Here is a 20,588-nt window from a genome sequence, read left to right on the forward strand (position 1 = left end):
GGGGGGTGGGGTATGGGGAGGGAGAGCATTAGGAAAAATAACTAATGCATGCTGGGCTTAATACCTAGGTGATGGGTTGATAGGTGCAGCAAACCACCGTGGCACACATTTACCTAAGTAACGAACCTGCACATCCTGCACATGTTACCCCAGAACTTAAAATGAAAATAAAAATTAAAAAAAAAAAAGAATAATCCAGAAAGTCAAGAAAAGCCTAACTAAAAAACTCTTTTTAGGCAAGAGAGCATCGTAAGTAGGATGTAGAGGAAGCTCCCCTGCTTAAAACCTGTTAATGGTCTTCTGTAGTTTTCAAGTTCTAGCTCCTCTTGCCTCCACGACTCAACTCCCCAGCCCTCCTTCCGAGTGTACAAGATGACTCACCCTAAGTACTGAGTCCAGAGCCAAACTCTCGGTTTGCATCCCAGCTCTTTGCCACTTACTACAGACCATGTGACCTTGGGCAAGTCACCTAACCTCTCTCTGCCTCACTTTCTTAATCTGAAAAGGGGGGGATGATGACCACCCGTTTCATCAGGTTGCTGTGCATACAAATGGGCGAATATGTGTAAACTGCTGAGAACAGTGCCTAGCAAATAGTAAGCCCTATGTAAATGTTTGCTGATGTTGTGTTCCACGATTCCGTGGCTTTGAAGATGCTGCTCTCTCATCCTGCAATGCCACCTTACCTTACCTAGCAAATTCCAACGTGTCCGTTAACATTCAGCTCAAGGCTGGGCACAGTGACTGACATCTGTCATCCCCAAACTTTGGGAAACTGAGGCAGGAGGATCTCTTGAGCCCAGGAGTTTGAGATCAGCCTGGGCAAGGTAGCAAGCTCTCATCTCCACAAAAAAATTAAAAAATTATCCAGAGGTGGTGGCATGCACCTATAGTCTCAGCTACTCCAAACACTGAGGCAGGAGGATCGCTTGACACCAGGAATTTGAGGCTACGGTGAGCTCTGCTCTCACCTCTGCACTACAGCCTGGGTGACAGAGCGAGACCCTGTCTCTAAAACGTTTTAATTTTTAATATTTTAAAAAAATGTTTTTAATGTATCTCAAGCCCTACCTCCTGCAGCAAAGTGTTCTGGGCACCCAGGTCTGATGTAGGGCCTTGTCCATGCTTCCTGAAAATATATCTTCTGTAGCATTCAATGCACTGGAATGCCTACGTTAGCTGAAAGTTACTGATCACAATTGCGGTGGCCTGGAGGATTGGTGAGCCCAGCTGTAAAGTTTAGAGGCTTGCTATCTTGCCCAGGCTGATCTCAACAAGTAAACATTAGTTTATTCATTTGTCTTCTCCCTGGTTTCAAGCCCCTGGAGTGTAGGGCCACATCTTACTTGGCGTTGTATCCAGCAGTCAACATAGTCCTAGAATATAGAAGGCCCTCATGTTGAATGAATAGTGAAACCCTCCTGAAATACATTAAATTCATATGTTTATTTACTCACTCATTCTCTTCCTTTGTTCAAAAAACATCTCTTGAGCCTCCGTGATGTAAACCAGGTGCTTTTTTACCAGCAGCTTCTCTCTGATGATCTATCTGCAATCTGTGTCAGTCCTCACATTTAACTAGGACAAAAAGAGAACATAGATTCTTAGTAGCTTTGCTCATGACCTGACTTTAACAAGAAAAATTTTAGAGACCAAAAGTCTGACTGATAGCTGAGTGAGTTCTTTCTTTCAAACTCAAAGCCCTGTTTGAGCCTCTAAACTTCACAGCTGGGCTTGCAAATCCTCCAGGCCACCGCATTTGTGATCAGTATCTTTCAGCTAACATAGGCATTCCAGAAAATGTTCTGCCCTAAACGTAATTGGAATCCTTTTTGAATCAGTTGCCACAGTACTTGTGAAGTTTTTTATGCTAACTTCTTAGGTATATTTCCTCAAGATGGATTCAAGATGTGGCCAGTTCTCTTGTGAGAAGAATACATTTCTGTTGTCCTAAGTGTAGAGACCCTCTAGTTCATGTAATAGCCCTGCAAAGCAATCTGCTATTACCAGCCCCAGCATCCGTTTCTCCTTCCTTCCTTAGTAATAAAACCCCACTTTGGCTGAGCACCTTGTTGCCCAGAATTAAACACTGTTTTACCAGCTTCCCTGATGGGTGTGATCAGGTTACTAAGATCTGGCCAAAGATGTGTGTATGAGTTTTCTATGCTGCTGCAAATTACTACAAACTTAGTGGCTTAAAACAACACACATTTATCTTATAGGTCTGGAGGCCAGAAATCTGAAATGGATCTTAGAGACTAAAATCCAGGTATTGGCAACAGAACTGTATTCCTCCTGGAAGTTATTGCTTTTTCTAGCTTCTCGAGGTCACCTGCATTTCTTGTCTCGTGGCCCTTTCCTCTGTCTTCAAAGCCAGCAGCTCTCTGGCATGTTTGTGCTTCTCATTCTCATTCTCTCTCTCTCTCCCCCCTCCTCTGCTGTGTTATCACATCTCCTCTCTCTGATCCTTCTACCTCTCTTTCGTAAGAACCCTTTTGATTAGATAGAACCCACATGGATAATCTCTCTATCTTGAGGTCCTTAATCACATCTGTAAAGTCCCTTTTGCCATGTAAGGTATCATATTCACAGTTCTGGGGATCAGGACATGGACATCGGGGGGACATTATTCTATCGTCATGTATAAGTAGAGTAAGTAAGTAGAGTATGGCATTTTCAGAAATGTGCTCAAAGGGAGGTGTCTCAACTGGGAAGGACCCTCTTTGACCCTTCTGCCTTTCCTTTCTAAAGCTGAGATATGATGGCTGATGCTTTAGCAGCCATTGTGAACCATGAGGTGGCCTTGTGGATGGAAGTCAAGCACTAGGATGGTGGAAGAGAAACATTAAGACATAAATTCCTGATGACGCCATGGAGCCACCTTTTACCAAATACACTTCTATCTTGTTTAAGCTACTGCTATCTTATTTGTTTTTTGTTTTTCTGGAACATACAGCTGGACCTAATCTCAGTCCCTTAAAACTATACATGACTCTCTTCTTAATAAACTGCAAGGCTGGTTCTCTCAGCCTACTACCCTGCCTAAGGAACAGACAGGTAGTAAGCATGGATATGACCATTGCTCAGAAAATGTGTTCCAAAAACAGACAGTATGTTTATCATTTATTGATCAGTTCAGCCTCTGGCTCTGCCTATACACTGAGCCATACAACCTCAATATTAATCTGGGCTGTTAACATTCTTCCAGAGCTTTGATCATGGTCTACATCTTACTCCCCGGAGAATCAGGTGGGCAGAAATGGGCTACTGACCTATCAATTTCTAGTCCTGATTAGCTCAAAATGTGGTCATTTCCTCTTAACATAAATGTATTTAACAACCTGAAATAGCAAATAGCAAGGTAACTTTCCACTGACCTGTCTTACTATTAATATCAGAAGTCAGAGGTGGACCTAAAAAGTAACCAAACAATCAAAACCAGTGTCTGTAAGGAAAACCAGCATCGTTATTAGTGACACCAAGATTCAAGTCATTGATTTAGCAACACTCCTTAGTGTATTCATCAGATGTTTATTGGAAATCTATGGTGTGGCCTCTGCAGTGAGTCAGAGTGCAGAGTTGAAGAGATGAGGGTCCCTCACCTTAAGAACCCTCACTGCATTAATGGAGAGACAGACCAAGAAATGCCTTTGTGGTTTCAAGAAGTGCCTTTGTTCTGTTTCATTTTTTTATTGTCAACAATCATGGCCAGGCATGGTGGCTCATGCCTGTAATCCCAGCACTTTGGGAGGCCAAGGTGGGGGGAATCACCTGAGGTCAGGAGTTCCAGACCAGCTTGGCCATCATGGTGAAACCTCGTCTTTACTAAAAATACAAAAAAAAAAAAAAAAAATTAGCCAGGCATGGTGGCGGGTGCCTGTAATCCCATCTACTCGGGAGGCTGAGACCGGAGAATCGCTTGAACCCAGGAGGCGGGGGTTGCAGTGAGCCGAGATCATGCCACTGCACTCCAGCCTGGACTACAGAGTGAGACTCCATCTCAAAAAAAAAAAAAAAAAAAGGAAAAAAAAATCACAACCTAGATTCTGTAAGCACTTACAGCAGCTATCCTTTGCTGGGGTTTCCTCATTCAGCTCTCTCCTCATTCATTATCTGGGTCCTATTGTATTCCCTTTATTAGTTTTAGCAATGTTTAAAATTATTTGCTGCTTCAAATCTAATCCATTTTGCAGGTAACCAGCACCTGGGGGCAGGGGTAGTGATGAGAAAACAGGGCTAAAAGGAATAAATTCACGATGAGTTTTATATTTACGCCATCCTTTTCCCATTCACAGGGTTTTCCCATTTGGGAACATTCTTAGTGTGTTCTCTGAACAGAAGACCGTTTCTCTTGGTCTGGAGTTGATCGATCTGAGAGGAAGATGGCACATTAGAAAGATGCCTGGCTCTGATGACATTCCACCCCGCAGTCTTCCAGCACACTGGGATCTGGGGCTTGAAGTCACTTGTCTGGCTGTGTGACTGTATCCACTTGGAAGCAGCGTCCCCTACTCCTAAGTTGCACAAGATACTTCAGGGAGTCTGCTGTGATTTAGTGATAGACAAGTCAGAAAACAAGTTTAAACTTGTTATTAATCAGAAGAGAACACAGACATTTTTAGCTGTCTGTCTGACTTGGTCATAGGGCAGAGCCATCAGATGCCATCAGTGGTGGTCGGTGTAGATTTTTTTGTGAATCAAGACAGGAGTAGGAAAAAGGGGGGTAGAAATAACAGACAGGTTCCAGGAGGGCCTGGTGGAGGGTTCAGCTGTTGGAGCTCATTTTTCTTGCTTTTTCCCGAGAGAGGGGAATGGACTGCCATTGTCACAGGTTAAGTCACAGAAGAGTGAAGCTCAGGTGACAGGAGACATTCCAAATTGAGAACAGACATGCCAGGGGTCCCTGTTGCCACCTTCTCACAAGCCAAGGCCTTGGTTCCGAGCCCCTCTTCTCTCTCTGCATTTTCTCCTTGGGTGACCTCATCCAGCCTCGCTGCCTGAAGTGCATTCCTACACACCAGTGACTCTCAAATACTATCTCCAGCCAGCTCTCTCCCCACAAATCCAGATTCAACAGCCGCTCCATGTCCCTACTCAGATGGCTCCTACAGACCTCAGGCGAAACATGGCTAGCACGCAAGCCCAGGTGTCCTCCCCACCCTGTTTTCTCATCTCAGTTGATGTAAGCTCCACTGTGCACCCAACTAGTTAAGCTAGAAACCTGGAGTCACTCGGGACTCCTCTTTTCCTCATGGGCAAGCCCCATCCATCAGAGAGGACCAGGAGCCTTGCCTCCAAACCCATTTGCTTCTCTTGATTTCACCATATCTCCTGTGCCCAACCAGCCTTCCATTTCTCTAACCCAGTGGACACCGTTCCAAACTGGTCTCCTTGCTTCTACTCCTGTCCCTTTACAATCCATTCTGCACTCAGCAGCTAACATCTTTTAAAAACATAAACTGGACCCCTTCCCACTTGAAGCCTTCCAGGACTTTCTATTTCTTTTAAAACCTGACACGGCCCCTGCCTTCCTGGTCTTCTCTCCACTGTGTTCTGTGTGGCCAACCTCCAGGCATACGAGCCTGCCTCTTGCCCTCTGGATGGATCAAGGTTGCTTCCTGCCTTGGAGATTTGGCCTTGGCTGTTCCTCTGATGGGGAGGCTATTCCTCCAAAGAGTCACACGACCATCTCCTTCTTGTCCCTCAGTTCTTTATTCTCAATGAATGAAGTTTATTGCACTCCCCTCCCCAATCTCAGTGGTCCCCAGTGATCCTCTCTCCCACCTCCCATTCTAGCTTCATTATTGCACTGTTTTTCCTTGGTTTCATGCCCTTTGCTTGTTCATTGACTCCTCTATTACAGAGTAAGCTTAGAGAGGGCAGGGACCACATCCGTTTCTGTCTCATTCCCCACTTCAGCACAGAGAATGATATGGGGCACAGTAGGAGCTTGATAAATGCTTTAGTGAATGCATAAAGTAAGAAACCATGAGGTGACCCAAACCTTGGTTTCTTCAGCTACAAAATGGGCACATGGGTGCAAAGGCTCAGGTGTATTGTAAGGGTGAAATGAGAGGTGATGCATGTGAGGCCTTTGTGAGCTCTAGATCTCCTTGTAGATGCAAAGTATCAGTGTAGATTGCAGTAACCAGGACATCAGAAAAAAACCCTGCTCTTTGGAAGCAAAGTGTGCCAAATAACAAAGCTTAGCTCTACAAGGCTATCGCTAAGCCTATGCAATAAATATTTTCTCTTCTCCACATCTGAGCTGGACATTCTCCACTTGTCCCTACAGAGCCACTCTCCACCCTTCTTACCTGCCTCTGTGCCTCATGGGCTGTCACTACAGCTGCCTCAGTAAGCTCCCTTGCCCTCTGGGTACAATGGCTTCAACTGATGGGTGACACCAACAGGAGATCAGAGGGGAGGAGAGGGAGACCACGTAACTTATTCCCTGGCAGACCTTCATCAGAGAGTAGCTGTGTTCTGCTGAAGGCTGTGGCTCCTGAATGTCCACCTTCTCCTAGAAAGACCACATCCTGTGGGTTCCTGTAACTGTTCCTCCTTGCTACCCCATTCGACCTGAGGTTGGAAACTTCCTTAGTTGTTGCTCTAGCCGCAGGCTGCTCCACAATCCCTAACCCACCCAAACCTTTGTCTAAAGCACCTTCCTTACACCCTCCCCAGCTGTGGCGTTTCGGGGCCCTGTTAGCATCCACGTGATGCTGCTTTCTACAAATGTGTCTATTTGTGCTGACAGCACTTGCGCTTTGCTTTCTTCCCTTTCTTATCCTACCTGATATCCCAGCCTTCTGCCCCTCAGCTACAAGACCACTCCATAACCATAGAGGACCAAAATCACCTAGGAGCTTGAGAAGAAAATGTATTTGACATCTTGAAAATAATGCAGTTTGCTCAGGGGATTTATTTCTCCCTCCCCTGGGCTCTGCGCTCAGACCCTCTTTGCTTCTGTCCAACTACTGCAAGCAGGCAGTTAAGATTATTTCTAGCAAATGGACTCAGAGAAGCTGAGCATATGAATGATGTTGAAATTTGACCTACACTTCTTTTTTTTTTTTTTTTTTTTGAGATGGAGTCTCGCTCTGTTGCCCAGGTTGGAGTGCAGTGGCATGATCTCGGCTCACTGCAGTCTGCCTCCCGGGTTCAAGCGATTCTCCTGCCTCAGCCTCCCGTGTAGCTGGGATTACAGGTACATGCCACCACGCCTGGCTAATTTTTGTATTTTTAGTATAGACGGGGTTTCACCATGTTGGCCAGGCTGGTCTCAAACTCCTGACCTCAGGTGATCTGCCTGCCTCGGCCTCCCAAAGTGCTGGGATTATAAACGTGAACCACCGCGCCTGGTGAGCTATGCTTATTACTTAGATTTCTAGCAGATAACATATAGTTATTTCCTAAAACTTTGTTCTTAACCTGAGCTGTTTTTGTCATTTTTCAGGGTTTTAGGGGGTGGGAACATATTACAGGAGCTATTAGGTGCATGAGTGTGAGTTGCGGGCATATGTGAGGGTTGTGTGTCTTGCGTCTATGCACATGTGCAGGTGTGTAAGTGGGTGTGAATATGTGTGAGCATTGCATGCATGCATGAGTTGTATGTGTTGCATCTGTGCGTGTGTGCAGGTGGGTATGAGTTAGTGTGAGTGTTGCCTGCATGCGAGTTGGGTGTCTGTTGCATCTATGCATGTGTGCAGGTATGTATGACTGTGTGAGTGTGTGCAGGTACAGCTTCTGTATTAATAAGAGACGGGCAATCACTGTGCACTGATATTGAGGGGTAGGGATTAGAGGGCACCTTGTCTATTTGGGAGGTGAAGGAGGGCTGGAATGAGAGGCTGAAGGGGTACAGAAGAGGAAGGCAGACCCCTGCAGGCCTCAGGGACCTAGCCTCCCTCCCTTCGGTGTCCCTTCCTCTCCCTGCCGGAACCAGAAAAAGTGTGGAGGTCTGAATTACAGTCTCTAAAATCTCTCCTCAGTCTCACATGACTGGCTTCAGTTTTCTCACCAGTCCTCCAAAGCCAGGCCTTGACCCCTTATCTAAACGTCCAAACAAAAAAAATGGAATTAGGGATCTTAGAAGGAAAGAGTGGGGCAGGAAATGCACCACCAGGGCAGTGCAGCTTGGTCACTGCCAGCTCCCCTCATGGGCAGAGGGCTGGCCTCTTGCAGCTGACCAGGCACTGAGCGCCATCCCAGGGCCCTCGCCAGCCCTCAGCAGGGCCAGGACACACAAGCCTTTGACTTCCTCCTGTCACTGCTGCTGCCATTCCTGTTTTGTGGTCATCACTCCTTCCCTGTCCTCAGACTGCCCAGCACTCAAGGATGTCCTGTGGTGGCATCAGAGCAGAGGGCCCTGAAGAGGAGTGAGTTGGGTGTTTTTTGCCGCGCCCAAAGCAGCTGGCTGTCCCCTGAAAGATGGCAAGTGGGGAATGATGATGGTGCACCATCGTTCTGCACACCAAGCCCTTCTGGATAGGAGGCCCCCAGCAGTGGAGGGATGGGGGCTGCCAACTGGCATTGCCCAGAGGCCCAGCTCCTGGTCACATAGACTGACCTAGCAGTGCACCAGCTACCCGAGGCAGCCTGCAGGAAAGGTTCACTCATAGCGATGCTGGAATGCCATGAGGCCCAGCCATGAGGTTGAGAACTGGAATGGAGGGAAATGTTTGCATCCTGATGCTGGGAAACAGGAGATCAGTCCTCACCAACGCTGAGATGATTTCCCTCTGGTTCTTAAGCTTGGTTCTCTTTCTGCTTGACGCTTGAATCTCTGGTGTCTGGCAGAGAGTCTGGTGTCTGGCATAGTGCTTTGTATATAGGTCATGCCAGAGCATGCTGGTGACTTTGCCCTTCTAGGACTCTTTTCCATTTCATAGGGACTTGCTGTGAAACCCCGTTTGACCTGAATATAAATGTTAGATGTCATGGAGTCCTGTTAGCATGGTGAGCTGCAGGCTGTTCTGCATGAGTCCTCCTTGAGCCTGCATCCAATACCCACTGCTCAATCAGTCTCTTCTCACTGTTTCCCATTGATCCCAAGTGTGTCCTCTGTGAGCCTTTTCTTGACACTGGGTCACCCAGAATTACTCCCCTGTCTGTGTCCCCATAGCACCCCACAAATAGTTCAATCATAGCCCTTGTAACATTCTGGTGCACCAGTTTAAGGACAGAGCCCTGTCTTATTCATCATTGCGGGTGGATGAATAAAAATGTTCAAGTCGTAATAATGGCAATGACAACAATGATAAACTCACCACTTACTGACCATTGGCTGTGTGCCACAGGACATAGGACTGAACATCTTACAGGTGTTATCCTCACGTCCACTCTCTCAGACTGCACATCTATCATATTCTACAGAAACTGAAGGATAGAAGGTCACAGAGCTGGTGGAAGGGGAGCCTGGATTCATACCCAAGGTCACAGAGCTGGTGGGAGGGGAGCCTGGATTCATACCCAAGCCGTGTGCCTCCTGGCCACTCCTATGGGTGAAGGAAAGCAAAAGGCTTAGCTGTAGCTGGGATGGAGAAAGAGGAATCTCAGGCTTCTCGTGATATTTTGCCTCAAGAACTGGAAATTGATCTGGGAGTAGATCCCACACTGAGGGAGAAGCCCCCAGACCAAGAAAGGTTGGGCTCATCTATTTGAATGAAAACAGAGAAGCTTGGAAGACCCAAGGTAGGGCAATTCCTGAACCGTCCAGGGCTAGAAAACCTGTAGCAAAGGCCTGGGAAGATGGGGCAGAAAGCCTAAATTATAACTTAGGAATCTCCACCAGGAGATCAGCTCCAAGACAGCTTCTGGTTTCGGCAGATGGAAGGGATACTTGATGGAAAAGGAGGGAGGGTAAGTGTCAGAGACTGCGCTAAATGTCTTTACCTACATTTCCTCATTTCAAACTCTCACAGAACAGAGTCTGAGGTAGATTCTAGGGCTGGCCCAATTTTGCAGATGGGTAAACTGAGGTTCAGAGCACTATACCCGTGAGATCTTTGCTCAAGAACTTGTATGTCCCAGACCATGCTTGAAACCTGGTTTACTCACACACCCTGCTGTGCAGACCTCCTCTGTTCCAAGGTGGTGGCAGACTTCAGTGTGCTTTGCAGACTTTCAATCTCAGCACATGCTGTGGAAGTGCTAGCAGTGTTGCTGTGCTAACCCTGTGGTTAGGCTGATCACAGTCCTGGTGAGTAACTATGGCCTGCAGCCCTGGCATCTGAAAGATGACCCCTTGCCTCTCCTGCTGTCCTCAAGAAAGCCTTAGCCCCCTAGATTATTTTCAATATAAAATGTTCATAAACTACTTTTCAGATTCAAATTTGCACAAATGAAGTGACCGTTAGACACCACTGGAAGGTAATAAAACCCCCAAGCCTGCCAGCCATCAGGTCCCTCCCAGCCATCCCAGAAATATGCTCAGCTGCCCTCGAAACATCTGTCATGCTCTCTGGTGGGTGCTACTGGGCACCTGACATTAGATCACTTCTCTCCCAAAGCTGCAGCTCTGCTTATTCGATTCTTATTTCTGCCTTTGGATTGAGTGGAAGGCAGTCATCAGTGACAGCCACCCTCGGGGAACAGAAACGATGTCCACAGTGGCAACGATCCTCCGTCTTCCTGCACTGAGGCCTAATCAATGTAGCCCATACCCAGCCTCCATTTAATAAGCTGATTGTTGAGCTAAATCCCGCACACTCTCCCCTTGCCCTGGACGCTTTTGATTGACAAAACTAATCTCTCCTCCACCCCCACGTCTGCTGCTGCCCGCATCCTCTTGCAAATCATGTACTCGGCTGCTGACAATTAGATATAAGACTTGGGATTCGGACGTGGGAGGGTTATGAGGTTATGAATCAATTGTGGGGGCTCAGGTGAGATAACAAACCAGGGGAACCCATTTCAGACACCTCGCCACAGCCCTCAGAGCCTCCTGGTTGATTTATGAGTTGGTAATAACCTCGCTGGGTCTCCTGGCCCCTATTATTTTTCATAATGCACAGGGAAGTTTTAAATATCAGAGAATGGGGAAGTGCACAGTCTGAGTTGGAGGGAGGTGAGGGGGGATGGGGCTTGGGGGAGAACAGTGGCCAAGGGCTTCCCCGCAGCTGATTGTCTCTCCTGCCCTATCTCCCCAGGCCTTCGCTGCAGGTCTTCTAGTCCTGGACGGTTCAGGAATTGCTTTATCTTGGCTGTTTCAAGCTTCTCTGTTTCATTCAAATAGATGAGCCCATCCTTTCTCGGTCTGGGGACTTCTCCCTGAGCGTGGGATCTACTCCCAGATCAGTTTCCAGTTCTTGAGGCAAAATATCAGGAGAAACCTGAGATTCCTCCTTCTCCATCCCAGCTACAGCTAAGTCCTTCGCTTTCCTTCTGTGGGTCACCATGGGGTGCCGTTGTCATATACCCATGGAGGCCAGCAAGCTGATTTGGCCAACCTGGGAGAAGACCCCAGGTTGATGACCCCTGGTTTAGGAGTGCATATGGCAAGATGCTTGAGGGATCACTGGGCCCAAAATCGTATTTGCTGTGTCTGGATGTAATGCCTCCCATCTGTTCAAGACCCACCTGTTCAACCCTGGGGAGAAGACCCCAGGTTGGTGACCCCTGGTTTAGGACCGCATATGGCAGGATGCTTGAGGGATCACTGGGCCCAAAATCGTATTTGCTGTGTCTGGATGTAATGCCTCCCACCTGTTCAAGACCACGTCAGAATGACTCAGAGACCTGCCTGTTAAGAAGGGAAAATTATCCGCTGGACAAAAGCCAGTCAAAAAGCAGGCTCACCCTGCAGTCTGGAAGCCAGTTGAGCAGTGAGGACAGGCCAAAAAGGTGGGAGGGGGCCAGTGAGTGTCTCTCAGCCTGGAGGTAAAGAGCTGAAGACTTTACCTTTCCTTCTGCCTGCTGTCCTCTTCCCAGTGACAGCCAGTTTTTAATAAGGAAAAGGAGGAGGCTTTGAATTGCTACCTAATATTTGTTTAAGTAGTAATTTGTTGAGATTTCTCTGTTTTGTTTGTTTGTTTTTTTTTTTTTTTGAGACATAGTCTCATGCTGTCCCCCAGGCTGGAGTGTAGTGGTGCAGTCGGCTTACTACAACCTCCGCCTCCCAGGTTCAAGCACTTCTCCTGCCTTAGTCATCCAAGTAGCTGGGACTACAGGCACCTGCCACCATGCCCAGCTAATTTTTGTATTTTTAGTAAAGACAGGGTTTCACCATGTTGGCCAGGCTGGTCTCGAACTCCTGACCTCAGGCAATCCACCTGCCTTGGCCTCCCAAAGTGCTGGGATTACAGGCAAAAAGATGTGATTTTTTTTTTTTTTAACAGTATCAGTGGGTGAAAGACCCCGAACCTTTCCTCTAAAGCAGTGTTTGTAAACTGCCTATATGATGTCTGGTACTAGATTGTGATGATGTTTTCAAGGGCCACAAAACAATTGAGGAAAAATTTAAAACATACTGAATATACATGTGTGGGTGTTTATGTATTATGATGTGTATTTGAATACAACTATCAACGAATAAGCATTCATTAGACCCCAACTCTGTACCAGATGTTTGTTTACTCCATGCCAGGGATAGAACTAACAGGGTCCCTGCTCTCTTGGAGCTACAGTTTAGTGGGCGTTATGGGTTGAATTATGTTCTCTCAAAAATGCATATATTGAAGTTCTAAACACTAGAACTCCAAAATGTGACCTTATTTGGAAATAGAGTCATTGCAGATGTAATTAGTTAAGGTGAGATAATTAGGGTGGGCCCTAATCTGGTATGACTGGTAGTCTTATTAAAGGGAAATTTGGGCCAGTCATCGTGGTTCACACCTGTAATCCCAGCACTTTGGGAGGCCGAGGCAGGAGGATCGCTTCAGCCCAGAAGTTAGAGACCGGCCTGAGTAACATAAGGAGACCCTGTCTCTACAAAAAATTTAAAAATTAGCCAGCATGGTGGTACATGCCTGTGGTCCCAGCCACTTGGGAAGATCGGGAGAGGCCTGGGACAGATTCTCCCTCACAGCCCTCAGGAAGAACCAACCCGTTCGACACCTGGATCTTAGCTGTCTGGCCTCCAGAACCATAGACAATAAATTGCTGTTGTCTAAGCCACCCAGTTTGTGATACCTTGTCATGGAAGTCATAGCAAACTAATATAGAAGAGGAAACAGACATCGATCAAATAATTACATTGTGGCTAATTCCAAACTGAGATAAATGCTTCAAGGAGAAAGAACCTTGTTCTCTTGACGTTGAAAGCCAAAGGACCTTGAGCCAGTTTGGAGGGCAATGAAGGCCTTCCCGAGGGAGTTAGGGCTGAAGGATGTGTCAGAGTCAGCTAGAGCTGTGTTCCCCAGCCTTTTTGGCACCAGGGACCAGTTTCATGGAAGACAGTTTTTCCACGGACCAGGGTTTTGGGGGATGGTTTCAGGATGATTCAAGTGCATTACATTTATTGTGCACTTTATTTCTATTATTACATTATAACATATAAGGAAATAATTATACAACTCACCACAATGTAGAATTAGTGGGAGCCCTGAGCTTGTTTTCCTAGACAGTCGCACCTGGGGGTGATGGGAAACAGGAACAGATCATCAGGCATTAGATTCTCATAAGGAGCGTGCAACCTACCTGGCATGCACAGTTCACAATAGGGTTCACGCTCCTGTGAGAATCTAATGCCACTGCTGATCTGACAGGAGGCAGAGCTCAGGCAGTAATGTGAGTGATGGGGAGGGGCTGTAAATACAGATGAAGCTTCACTTGCTCACCCGCCACTCACCTCCTGTTGTGAGGCCTGGTTCCTAACAGGCCAGGGACCATTACCTGTTGGGAGGCTGAGGACCCCTGAGCTAGAGGAAGAGGTGGGAGGAGGAAGGGAAGGCACGACAGGCCCAGGGAGTAGCAGATGCAAAGATCCTGTGGTGCAATGGAGACTGTTGCATTCTGGGAAGGGAAAGGCAGTCCCAAGGCAGGAGAGGTGGGGGAAGAAGAAGAGGGTGTTGGGATGGATGCAACCAGAGCACCCCAAACCAGAAAGATGTTTACTCCATTACCTTCAACTGAATTACAGTGGGGTGAGGGCACCTATTTTGCTTTCTGCCCTCACTTCTGGGAAATGCGCATCCTGGATCACAGAAAAGCTGCTGGGCAGAGGTCCCAGTCTCTCAGTGAGGCCTCACCAGACTAGTAGAGTTGTCCAGCCACAATGCCCTCCTCATTTCCCCTTCTGTCCAACAAGCTGTCTATCGGAAGATCCCAGCCTAAAAGCACCAGAAGACATTTTGAGTTTCTCTAAGGCCTAAAATTTAAAAGCTGATAAGTAACACAAGGATTCCAAGTTACTGCTGTCTCTCCCAGCCACGCAGATGACTGGGTTAGACACTTGGCTGGTATGAGGTCCCTGAAACATGGACTCTGTGAGTAGCCAATGTGTATTAATATTAATGCTTATGATATGTCAGGCACTCTGCATGGGTTCATTACCCCTCACAGTCAAGATGATGGGTCCCATTATTACTGTCCTGTTTTCTTTATTTTTGAGACGGAGTTTCGCTCTTGTTTCCCAGGCCGCAGTGCAGTGGCGCGATCTCAGCTCACTACAACCTCCACCTCGCAGGTTGAAGCAATTCTGCCTGCCTCAGCCTCCCAAGTAGCTGGGATTACAAGTGCCCGCCACCACACCAAGCTAATTTTTGTGTTTTTAGTAGAGTCAGGGTTTCACCATGTTGGCCAGGCTGGTCTCAAAATCATGACCTCAGGTGATCCACCCACCTCGGCCTCCCAGTGTACTGTTCTCTTTTCATGTGAGGAAATAAACGCACAGGGCCAGCAGATGACTTGCTAACAACCAAATCATTTCAGCAAAACCATGAACCAGGCATTGTGAAGAGAGTTTTGTACACCTGGCCTTATTCTTAACTAGACAGCACTTCACCCTAGTTGACGTATGAAGAAATGGAGATCAGGGCAGGTGGTGGGTAAGGGACCTGCCCAGGTTCCCACCGTTTGTAAGTGATGTACCATGAGTTGCTCTCAAGTGTGTCTGACTTTATAAATGCTGTACCTTATCATTTCCTATGCTTGGTAAGCAAGTGAGTGTGAAATTTGCCACGGTTTTCCTTGGAAAAACTCAAGCCCATTGACCAAACAATACTACTTGAAAATGACACTGAACTTTTTCATCACTGTGTTTCTCCACATGTGTTCCCTTCCGTCTTACTGCCAGCTACTCATTGTGCTCACCCTCCAAAGCCCAGTTTAACATTTCCTCTTAGTTAAGCTTTCTCTGCTAGCTGATCATTGCATTTTTTTTCAACTAAGGCATAAAAGAAAAAAAAAAAAAGACGGTAAAGATTGCCCTACTTAGAATATCCTTCCATTCATTTGCAAAATGGAGATAATAATATGCTATTTACAACATAGGGTTAGTATAGCAGGATTATTCCAGAGCCTGGAATATAGAAAGTACTCAGTAAATTATTAGTTCAACAGCTAATAATAGTACCAATTATTATTATCACTAAATTAATGCCTCTGTTTCAGGAAAAAAACTGAATACATACAGAATATCGGTTTTCTAATTGTTTTTTCTTTATACTACTTGGAAAGTTATACAGAGTTAAGAGACACAGAATAGTATAGTGGAAATAATATTTGGCATGAAATTGCCTGGATTCCAACCTTGGCTCTACATCAGTAGTAGCCTGTGGTCTTGAGCCTCTCTGGGCCTAATCTTTAAAATGGATATAATAATTATCATATTGGACACAATTATTGTCAAGATGACATACGATAACAGGGTCAAGTGCCCAGCTCTGGCCTGGTACACCATGGGCACTCAGGAAATGTCACTCCGCCTTCATAAGCATTGGCCTGTGCATGACATCTATGTGATAAGGTGGCCTGAAGCTGTCCTCCCCACCCAGAGGTGCAGCAGAGGCCTGGCAGGAATGTGAAAATCCAATGGATCAAGTCATAACCTTGACTGAAGAGTATGGTGAGTTCACTCATGGCAGGAACCATCTGATCATTCATACGGCTCCAGAAACATTTTACTCAAAAGAAAGTGTCTTTCCCCAACAGTCAAGGTTGATAAGTAGTTTATGAATTGCTTCATTTATCAGTACTATGATGTACTGTATAATCCACCAGGTTTCAAGTTACTGGAAAGTTGCAGGTGATGGGAACCAGTCTTTTTATCAACTTTGCATAATCTGATCTGGGCTCGGATTGATAGAATGCTTTGGGAAGAATCAGGGGAGTGTTTCATACTAGGATCTCCTGCGGTTCTGATGCGTTAATGGGTGGAAGGTATCCCTGTCAAATGCTACAATTTTGGAGGAGCTTAAAACACCTGAAGACAAAGCCCTAAATTTTATGAGTGTCTGCCTGAAACCAGAAACAGAAACCCCTTACAGCTTACTCAATAGAGTTAATTCAGCATGGAAAGGCACCAGGAAAAGATCACTGCGTCCTACTCCCACCAAGTAAACAAGCTAACAAACACAGAGGAGAGGTGCAGGTTGTCACCCTTCGGCCAGGACTCTGGGTGGACAGCCCTGTCAGAGTCTATAAAGGGTCGCTCTGAGGCTCCAGGAGTGGCAGATGGCCAGAGAGTGGCCAATTGGAGGCACACTATTGAGCCTCAGGATTGAGCCTCCCACTGTTTACCCCTCAGGAAAAAGAGAGCTTTGAGTCTCCTGGCCCTTTCCCCAGAGAGCAGGAAATGGCCAGGGCTTGAGGATAGCCAGAGGCCGTCCAAAGTTACCCATACCATCTCCACTTTGGCCTCAGAGGCCAGCTCTTTCTTCTCTCTGTGCTTTTTAAAATAAAAACTTATTTTTCTAGTGTAAAAGTATTATATGAATGTTCTATGAACTTCAAATAATACAGAAATGTAAAGAATAGAAATTTCCCATTATTTGATGCCTCCCGCTCCCCAAAATAACCTAAAGTTAACAATTTAAATATATATCCAGAATTTTTCCTGGCCATATTTATATATATCTATACATATATAATTAATAGAACATAAATATTTTACAGTAACCCTGTTCTCAAGATGCTTTTCCACTATACATGCTTAATAAATATTTATTGCATGAATGAGCCATAATTTATTTATTCAATCCTCTATTAGAGGCCTTTGGTTTGTTCCCAGTCATCTAATAAACATGATTTTAGATATAAAAGACATAATTGAAATACATATAACACATACAGAAACATAACCCATAACTGCATATCATAAATATATCCTTAAATATACTAATAAAACACGCATGCAATGGAGAGGTGTTTTGAGTGCCCTCTGGTGTATTTCCTGGATATCCCTGGAATATATATTGATAAATCAGCCTCAAAAAGAATGCTTTCAGACAGTGTTTTAGGATCTGTGGGAATAAAGGGTGGCCATCCTGCATTTGTTATGTTGTTTCAACATAGCATTTGTTATGTTGTTTTATTAACTTTAAGTCCTTGGCAAAGCAGCTTGACTAAGATAAGATCCAGAAACCAGTCGTGGTAACAAGGCAACAATTAATTTTAGATAGAACAGAAAAGGAATCCGCTTCAAATTCTCTTTAGAACAGGAAGGAAAGGGTGATCGTGGGTTAGCAGGAAGGAAGGAAAGAGGCAAGAAAGGAAAGTGAAAAAAGAATGGAAATGCTTTCTCCTGCTGGTGATTTGGATGTTTGGACTACTCTTGTCAGATGCTACAGCGTAATCACTGTAAATGTTTTAAAGGACGCGATATTATGACAGATTTCCCTTTCTGACTTGTTCCTGGGGCTGCACACACAATGATTTACTCCCTGCCACGGGCTGGAGGCTTGGCCACTCCTGGGTTGGTCCAAGGAAGCCTGGAATACCCAATGCCTGTGAGAGTGAGCACGTCCCCCTGTCTCTAGTTGTTGTTGCTTGTGCTGAAATGGAGTCTACCAAGCATTGCCATGGCATGGAAGGGATGGTGGCGGAGTAGATGCCACTGCAGATCGAGTGCAGTGTCCCAGGCAGCCAGGGGCAGCCGCTCAGCCCTTGCCTGGACCTGAGGACTGTTGCATCAGCCCCCAGATGAGATAGCAGCTGTCATGGTGGCTGAACCAGGGAAAAGAAACTCCACTCTGTGGTCTCCATGGGGCTAGGGAAAAAAGGAAATGGGTTTTTGTGATTTTCCCTTCTTTAGAAACAAAAGTGCTTAAATGTGATTCTCTCGCCCTGTAAATGCAAACCACGGCCTGGTGGACTGGGGAGAACAATTAGGCCAAAGGCTGAGCACAGGAAGCCAAAAGTGGGTGGAAACCCAGACAACGGTGCTGAGCCGGGGGTTGGGGTGGTAGGGGGAGCGGATATGATAGCAAGGAAGGAGTTTCAATGTGAATGAATACTAATTAGTGACATGGATATTAATGATGACAGTAATTAACAAGGGAAAGGAAGGGCTGTCATTGTCCCAGGGTGAGTAATCAATCTTGGCAGGTGATAAATAATGGTTCAGCAAGCTCAGCAGAAAGATAATCCGCAGGCCTGGGGGAGAGCTCAGCTAATGCAGGAAACCTCACAGTTTCTAGGCAACCCACAGAAAAGAACTATTTTTTTTTCTTTTTTGAGACAGCGTCTCACTCTGTGGCCAGGCTGGAGTGTAGTGGCGCGATCTCGGCTCACTGCAACCTCCACCTCCCGTGTTCAAGCAATTCCCCTGCCTGAGCCTCCCGAGTAGCTGGGACTCAGGCACGTGGCACCACGCCTGGCTAATGTTTTGTATTTTAATAGAGACAGGGTTTCACCATGTTGGCCAGGATGGTCTCAAACTCCTGACCTCGTGATCCGCCCTCCTCAGTCTCCCAAAGTGCTGGGATTATAGGCATGAGCCACTGTGCCTGGCCAGAACTATTTTTCTTTTGAGGAAAAAACAGATTAGAGTATCTCTCCCACCCCCAGCTCGGGACTACAGTTCTTATTTGATTTCTGCTTTGTTCTTCATTTCCTGGGACAAATGTTAAACTTGTATAACTTGGAGGAAAGGGACACACAGGCACATGTACACACACACATATTCATTCTCTCTCTCTCTCTCCAAGAATACGAATGAATAGGAGTGTTTTTGATCTAAAGTTTGACTCACAGATGCCGTCCAGGAGTAGCAAGAGTGAGGAGAAGCCTAGAAGTGCTGCCTTTGAGGTTGGCGCGGGGAAACTGCAAAATTGCAAGGCTGTGTCGGCAAAACTGGGGCACACAGGAGGATGAGGATGGCCCTGGGGGTCCCACTGTGCAGGGTTACTTCACCTGCCATGGACCCAGAGAGAAACAAAATGTCTAGGCTTTCTGTCCTGTACCAGTCCCACTTCTGGCCACCAGTCACATATCTAAGAAAACTGATTTCTGGGAAGAGGGCAATCCTCATGAAGCCCCTCTGCTGGATCCCCAGGCCTTCAGCCAGGAATCCAGCCCAGGAGAGTTCTTGGCACATCCCCTCCCTCTCACCAAAGCCTCAGACCCACGGTAGGACTCTGATATCTAAAATGTCTCCCCTTGCAGGCTGTGTTCCATCAAACAATTTGGAGGTGACAAAGCCACACCTTCAATGGTCTGCACTGGTTTAAAGTGAGATCTTTGGGTGGCAAAGGTAGATTGACCAGAAATTCAGAACCTTCCAGAAAACTGAACTCCTCTACTGCCATGTACACAGTGCTGCTCTCAGAACATTGTTTGCGGGTCGCATTTTCAAAGAGAGGCAGACAGAAGGGAACATACTCAGAGGATTGGGAATATATGGTGAGGAACTCCAGGCCACACCCTGCAAGGAAGCAGCTGAGGGACCCAGGCCTGTTGCACTTGGAGGGAGGACGTCGCTGGTATGCCGCAGGGCTGTCTGAATAGCTGAAGGGCTGTCGCACAGAGTGGTTAGGTTGGGGTTTGTTTTTCTATCATCAAATGGCAAAACTGAGGCCAAAGGGAGGGAGTCAGAGAGGGCCAAGTTTCTGTTCAGATAAATCAAGGCTGATTTAACTGGGTCAGGCTGGGTAGGTGGGAGTTTGTGAGTTTCCAGGTACTAGGGATTCTAAACACAGGTTACAGCACCTCTCGTCCAGGGTGTTGTGAATGGGACATGTATTGGCTAGGGTTGGAGTAGACAAGCTTTAAAAGTTTCTTCAGACTCTTAAGATTTATATTCGTTAAGGTAATACTAGATACCAAAACAGCTAAGTCCCAAATTTCAGGGGCTTAACACAACAAAGTTCAGTCCTCAATCAAGTCAGAGCCCCACATGGGCATAATGTCCATGGTTGGAACCATGGCTCCCTCCCTATTGTGGCTCTGCATTCCCCCAGGTCTTTGGAGTCCCCCACATCCAGCCAGTAGATGGGATTGAAAGGGGCAGAGCTAAGGAGAGCCATGTAGGAGGTTATGGTCCAGGTCTGGAAGTGGCATATGCCATTTCTACCCATATTCTATTGGCAGAACTCAGTCCATATCTAAGTGCAGGGGAGTCTGGAAATGTAATCTAGCTATGGCACAGTGAGGAGAGGAAAGAGGTCTTGGTGAATACATAGACGTTTCTGCCACAAATGCAGGGA

At 46.4% G+C, this 20,588-nt stretch overlaps 1 protein-coding gene across 11 annotated transcripts in view; it reads left to right on the forward strand.

Moving 5' to 3' along the window:
• Positions 1 to 20,588, forward strand: part of RGS6 (regulator of G protein signaling 6) — a 631,284-nt gene that overhangs the window by 501,535 nt on the left and 109,161 nt on the right. The gene's annotated exons all lie outside the window — the stretch shown is intronic.

Source organism: Pan troglodytes, chromosome 15 (genome assembly GCF_028858775.2).
Source record: "Pan troglodytes isolate AG18354 chromosome 15, NHGRI_mPanTro3-v2.0_pri, whole genome shotgun sequence".
Classification (NCBI taxonomy): domain Eukaryota; kingdom Metazoa; phylum Chordata; class Mammalia; order Primates; family Hominidae; genus Pan; species Pan troglodytes.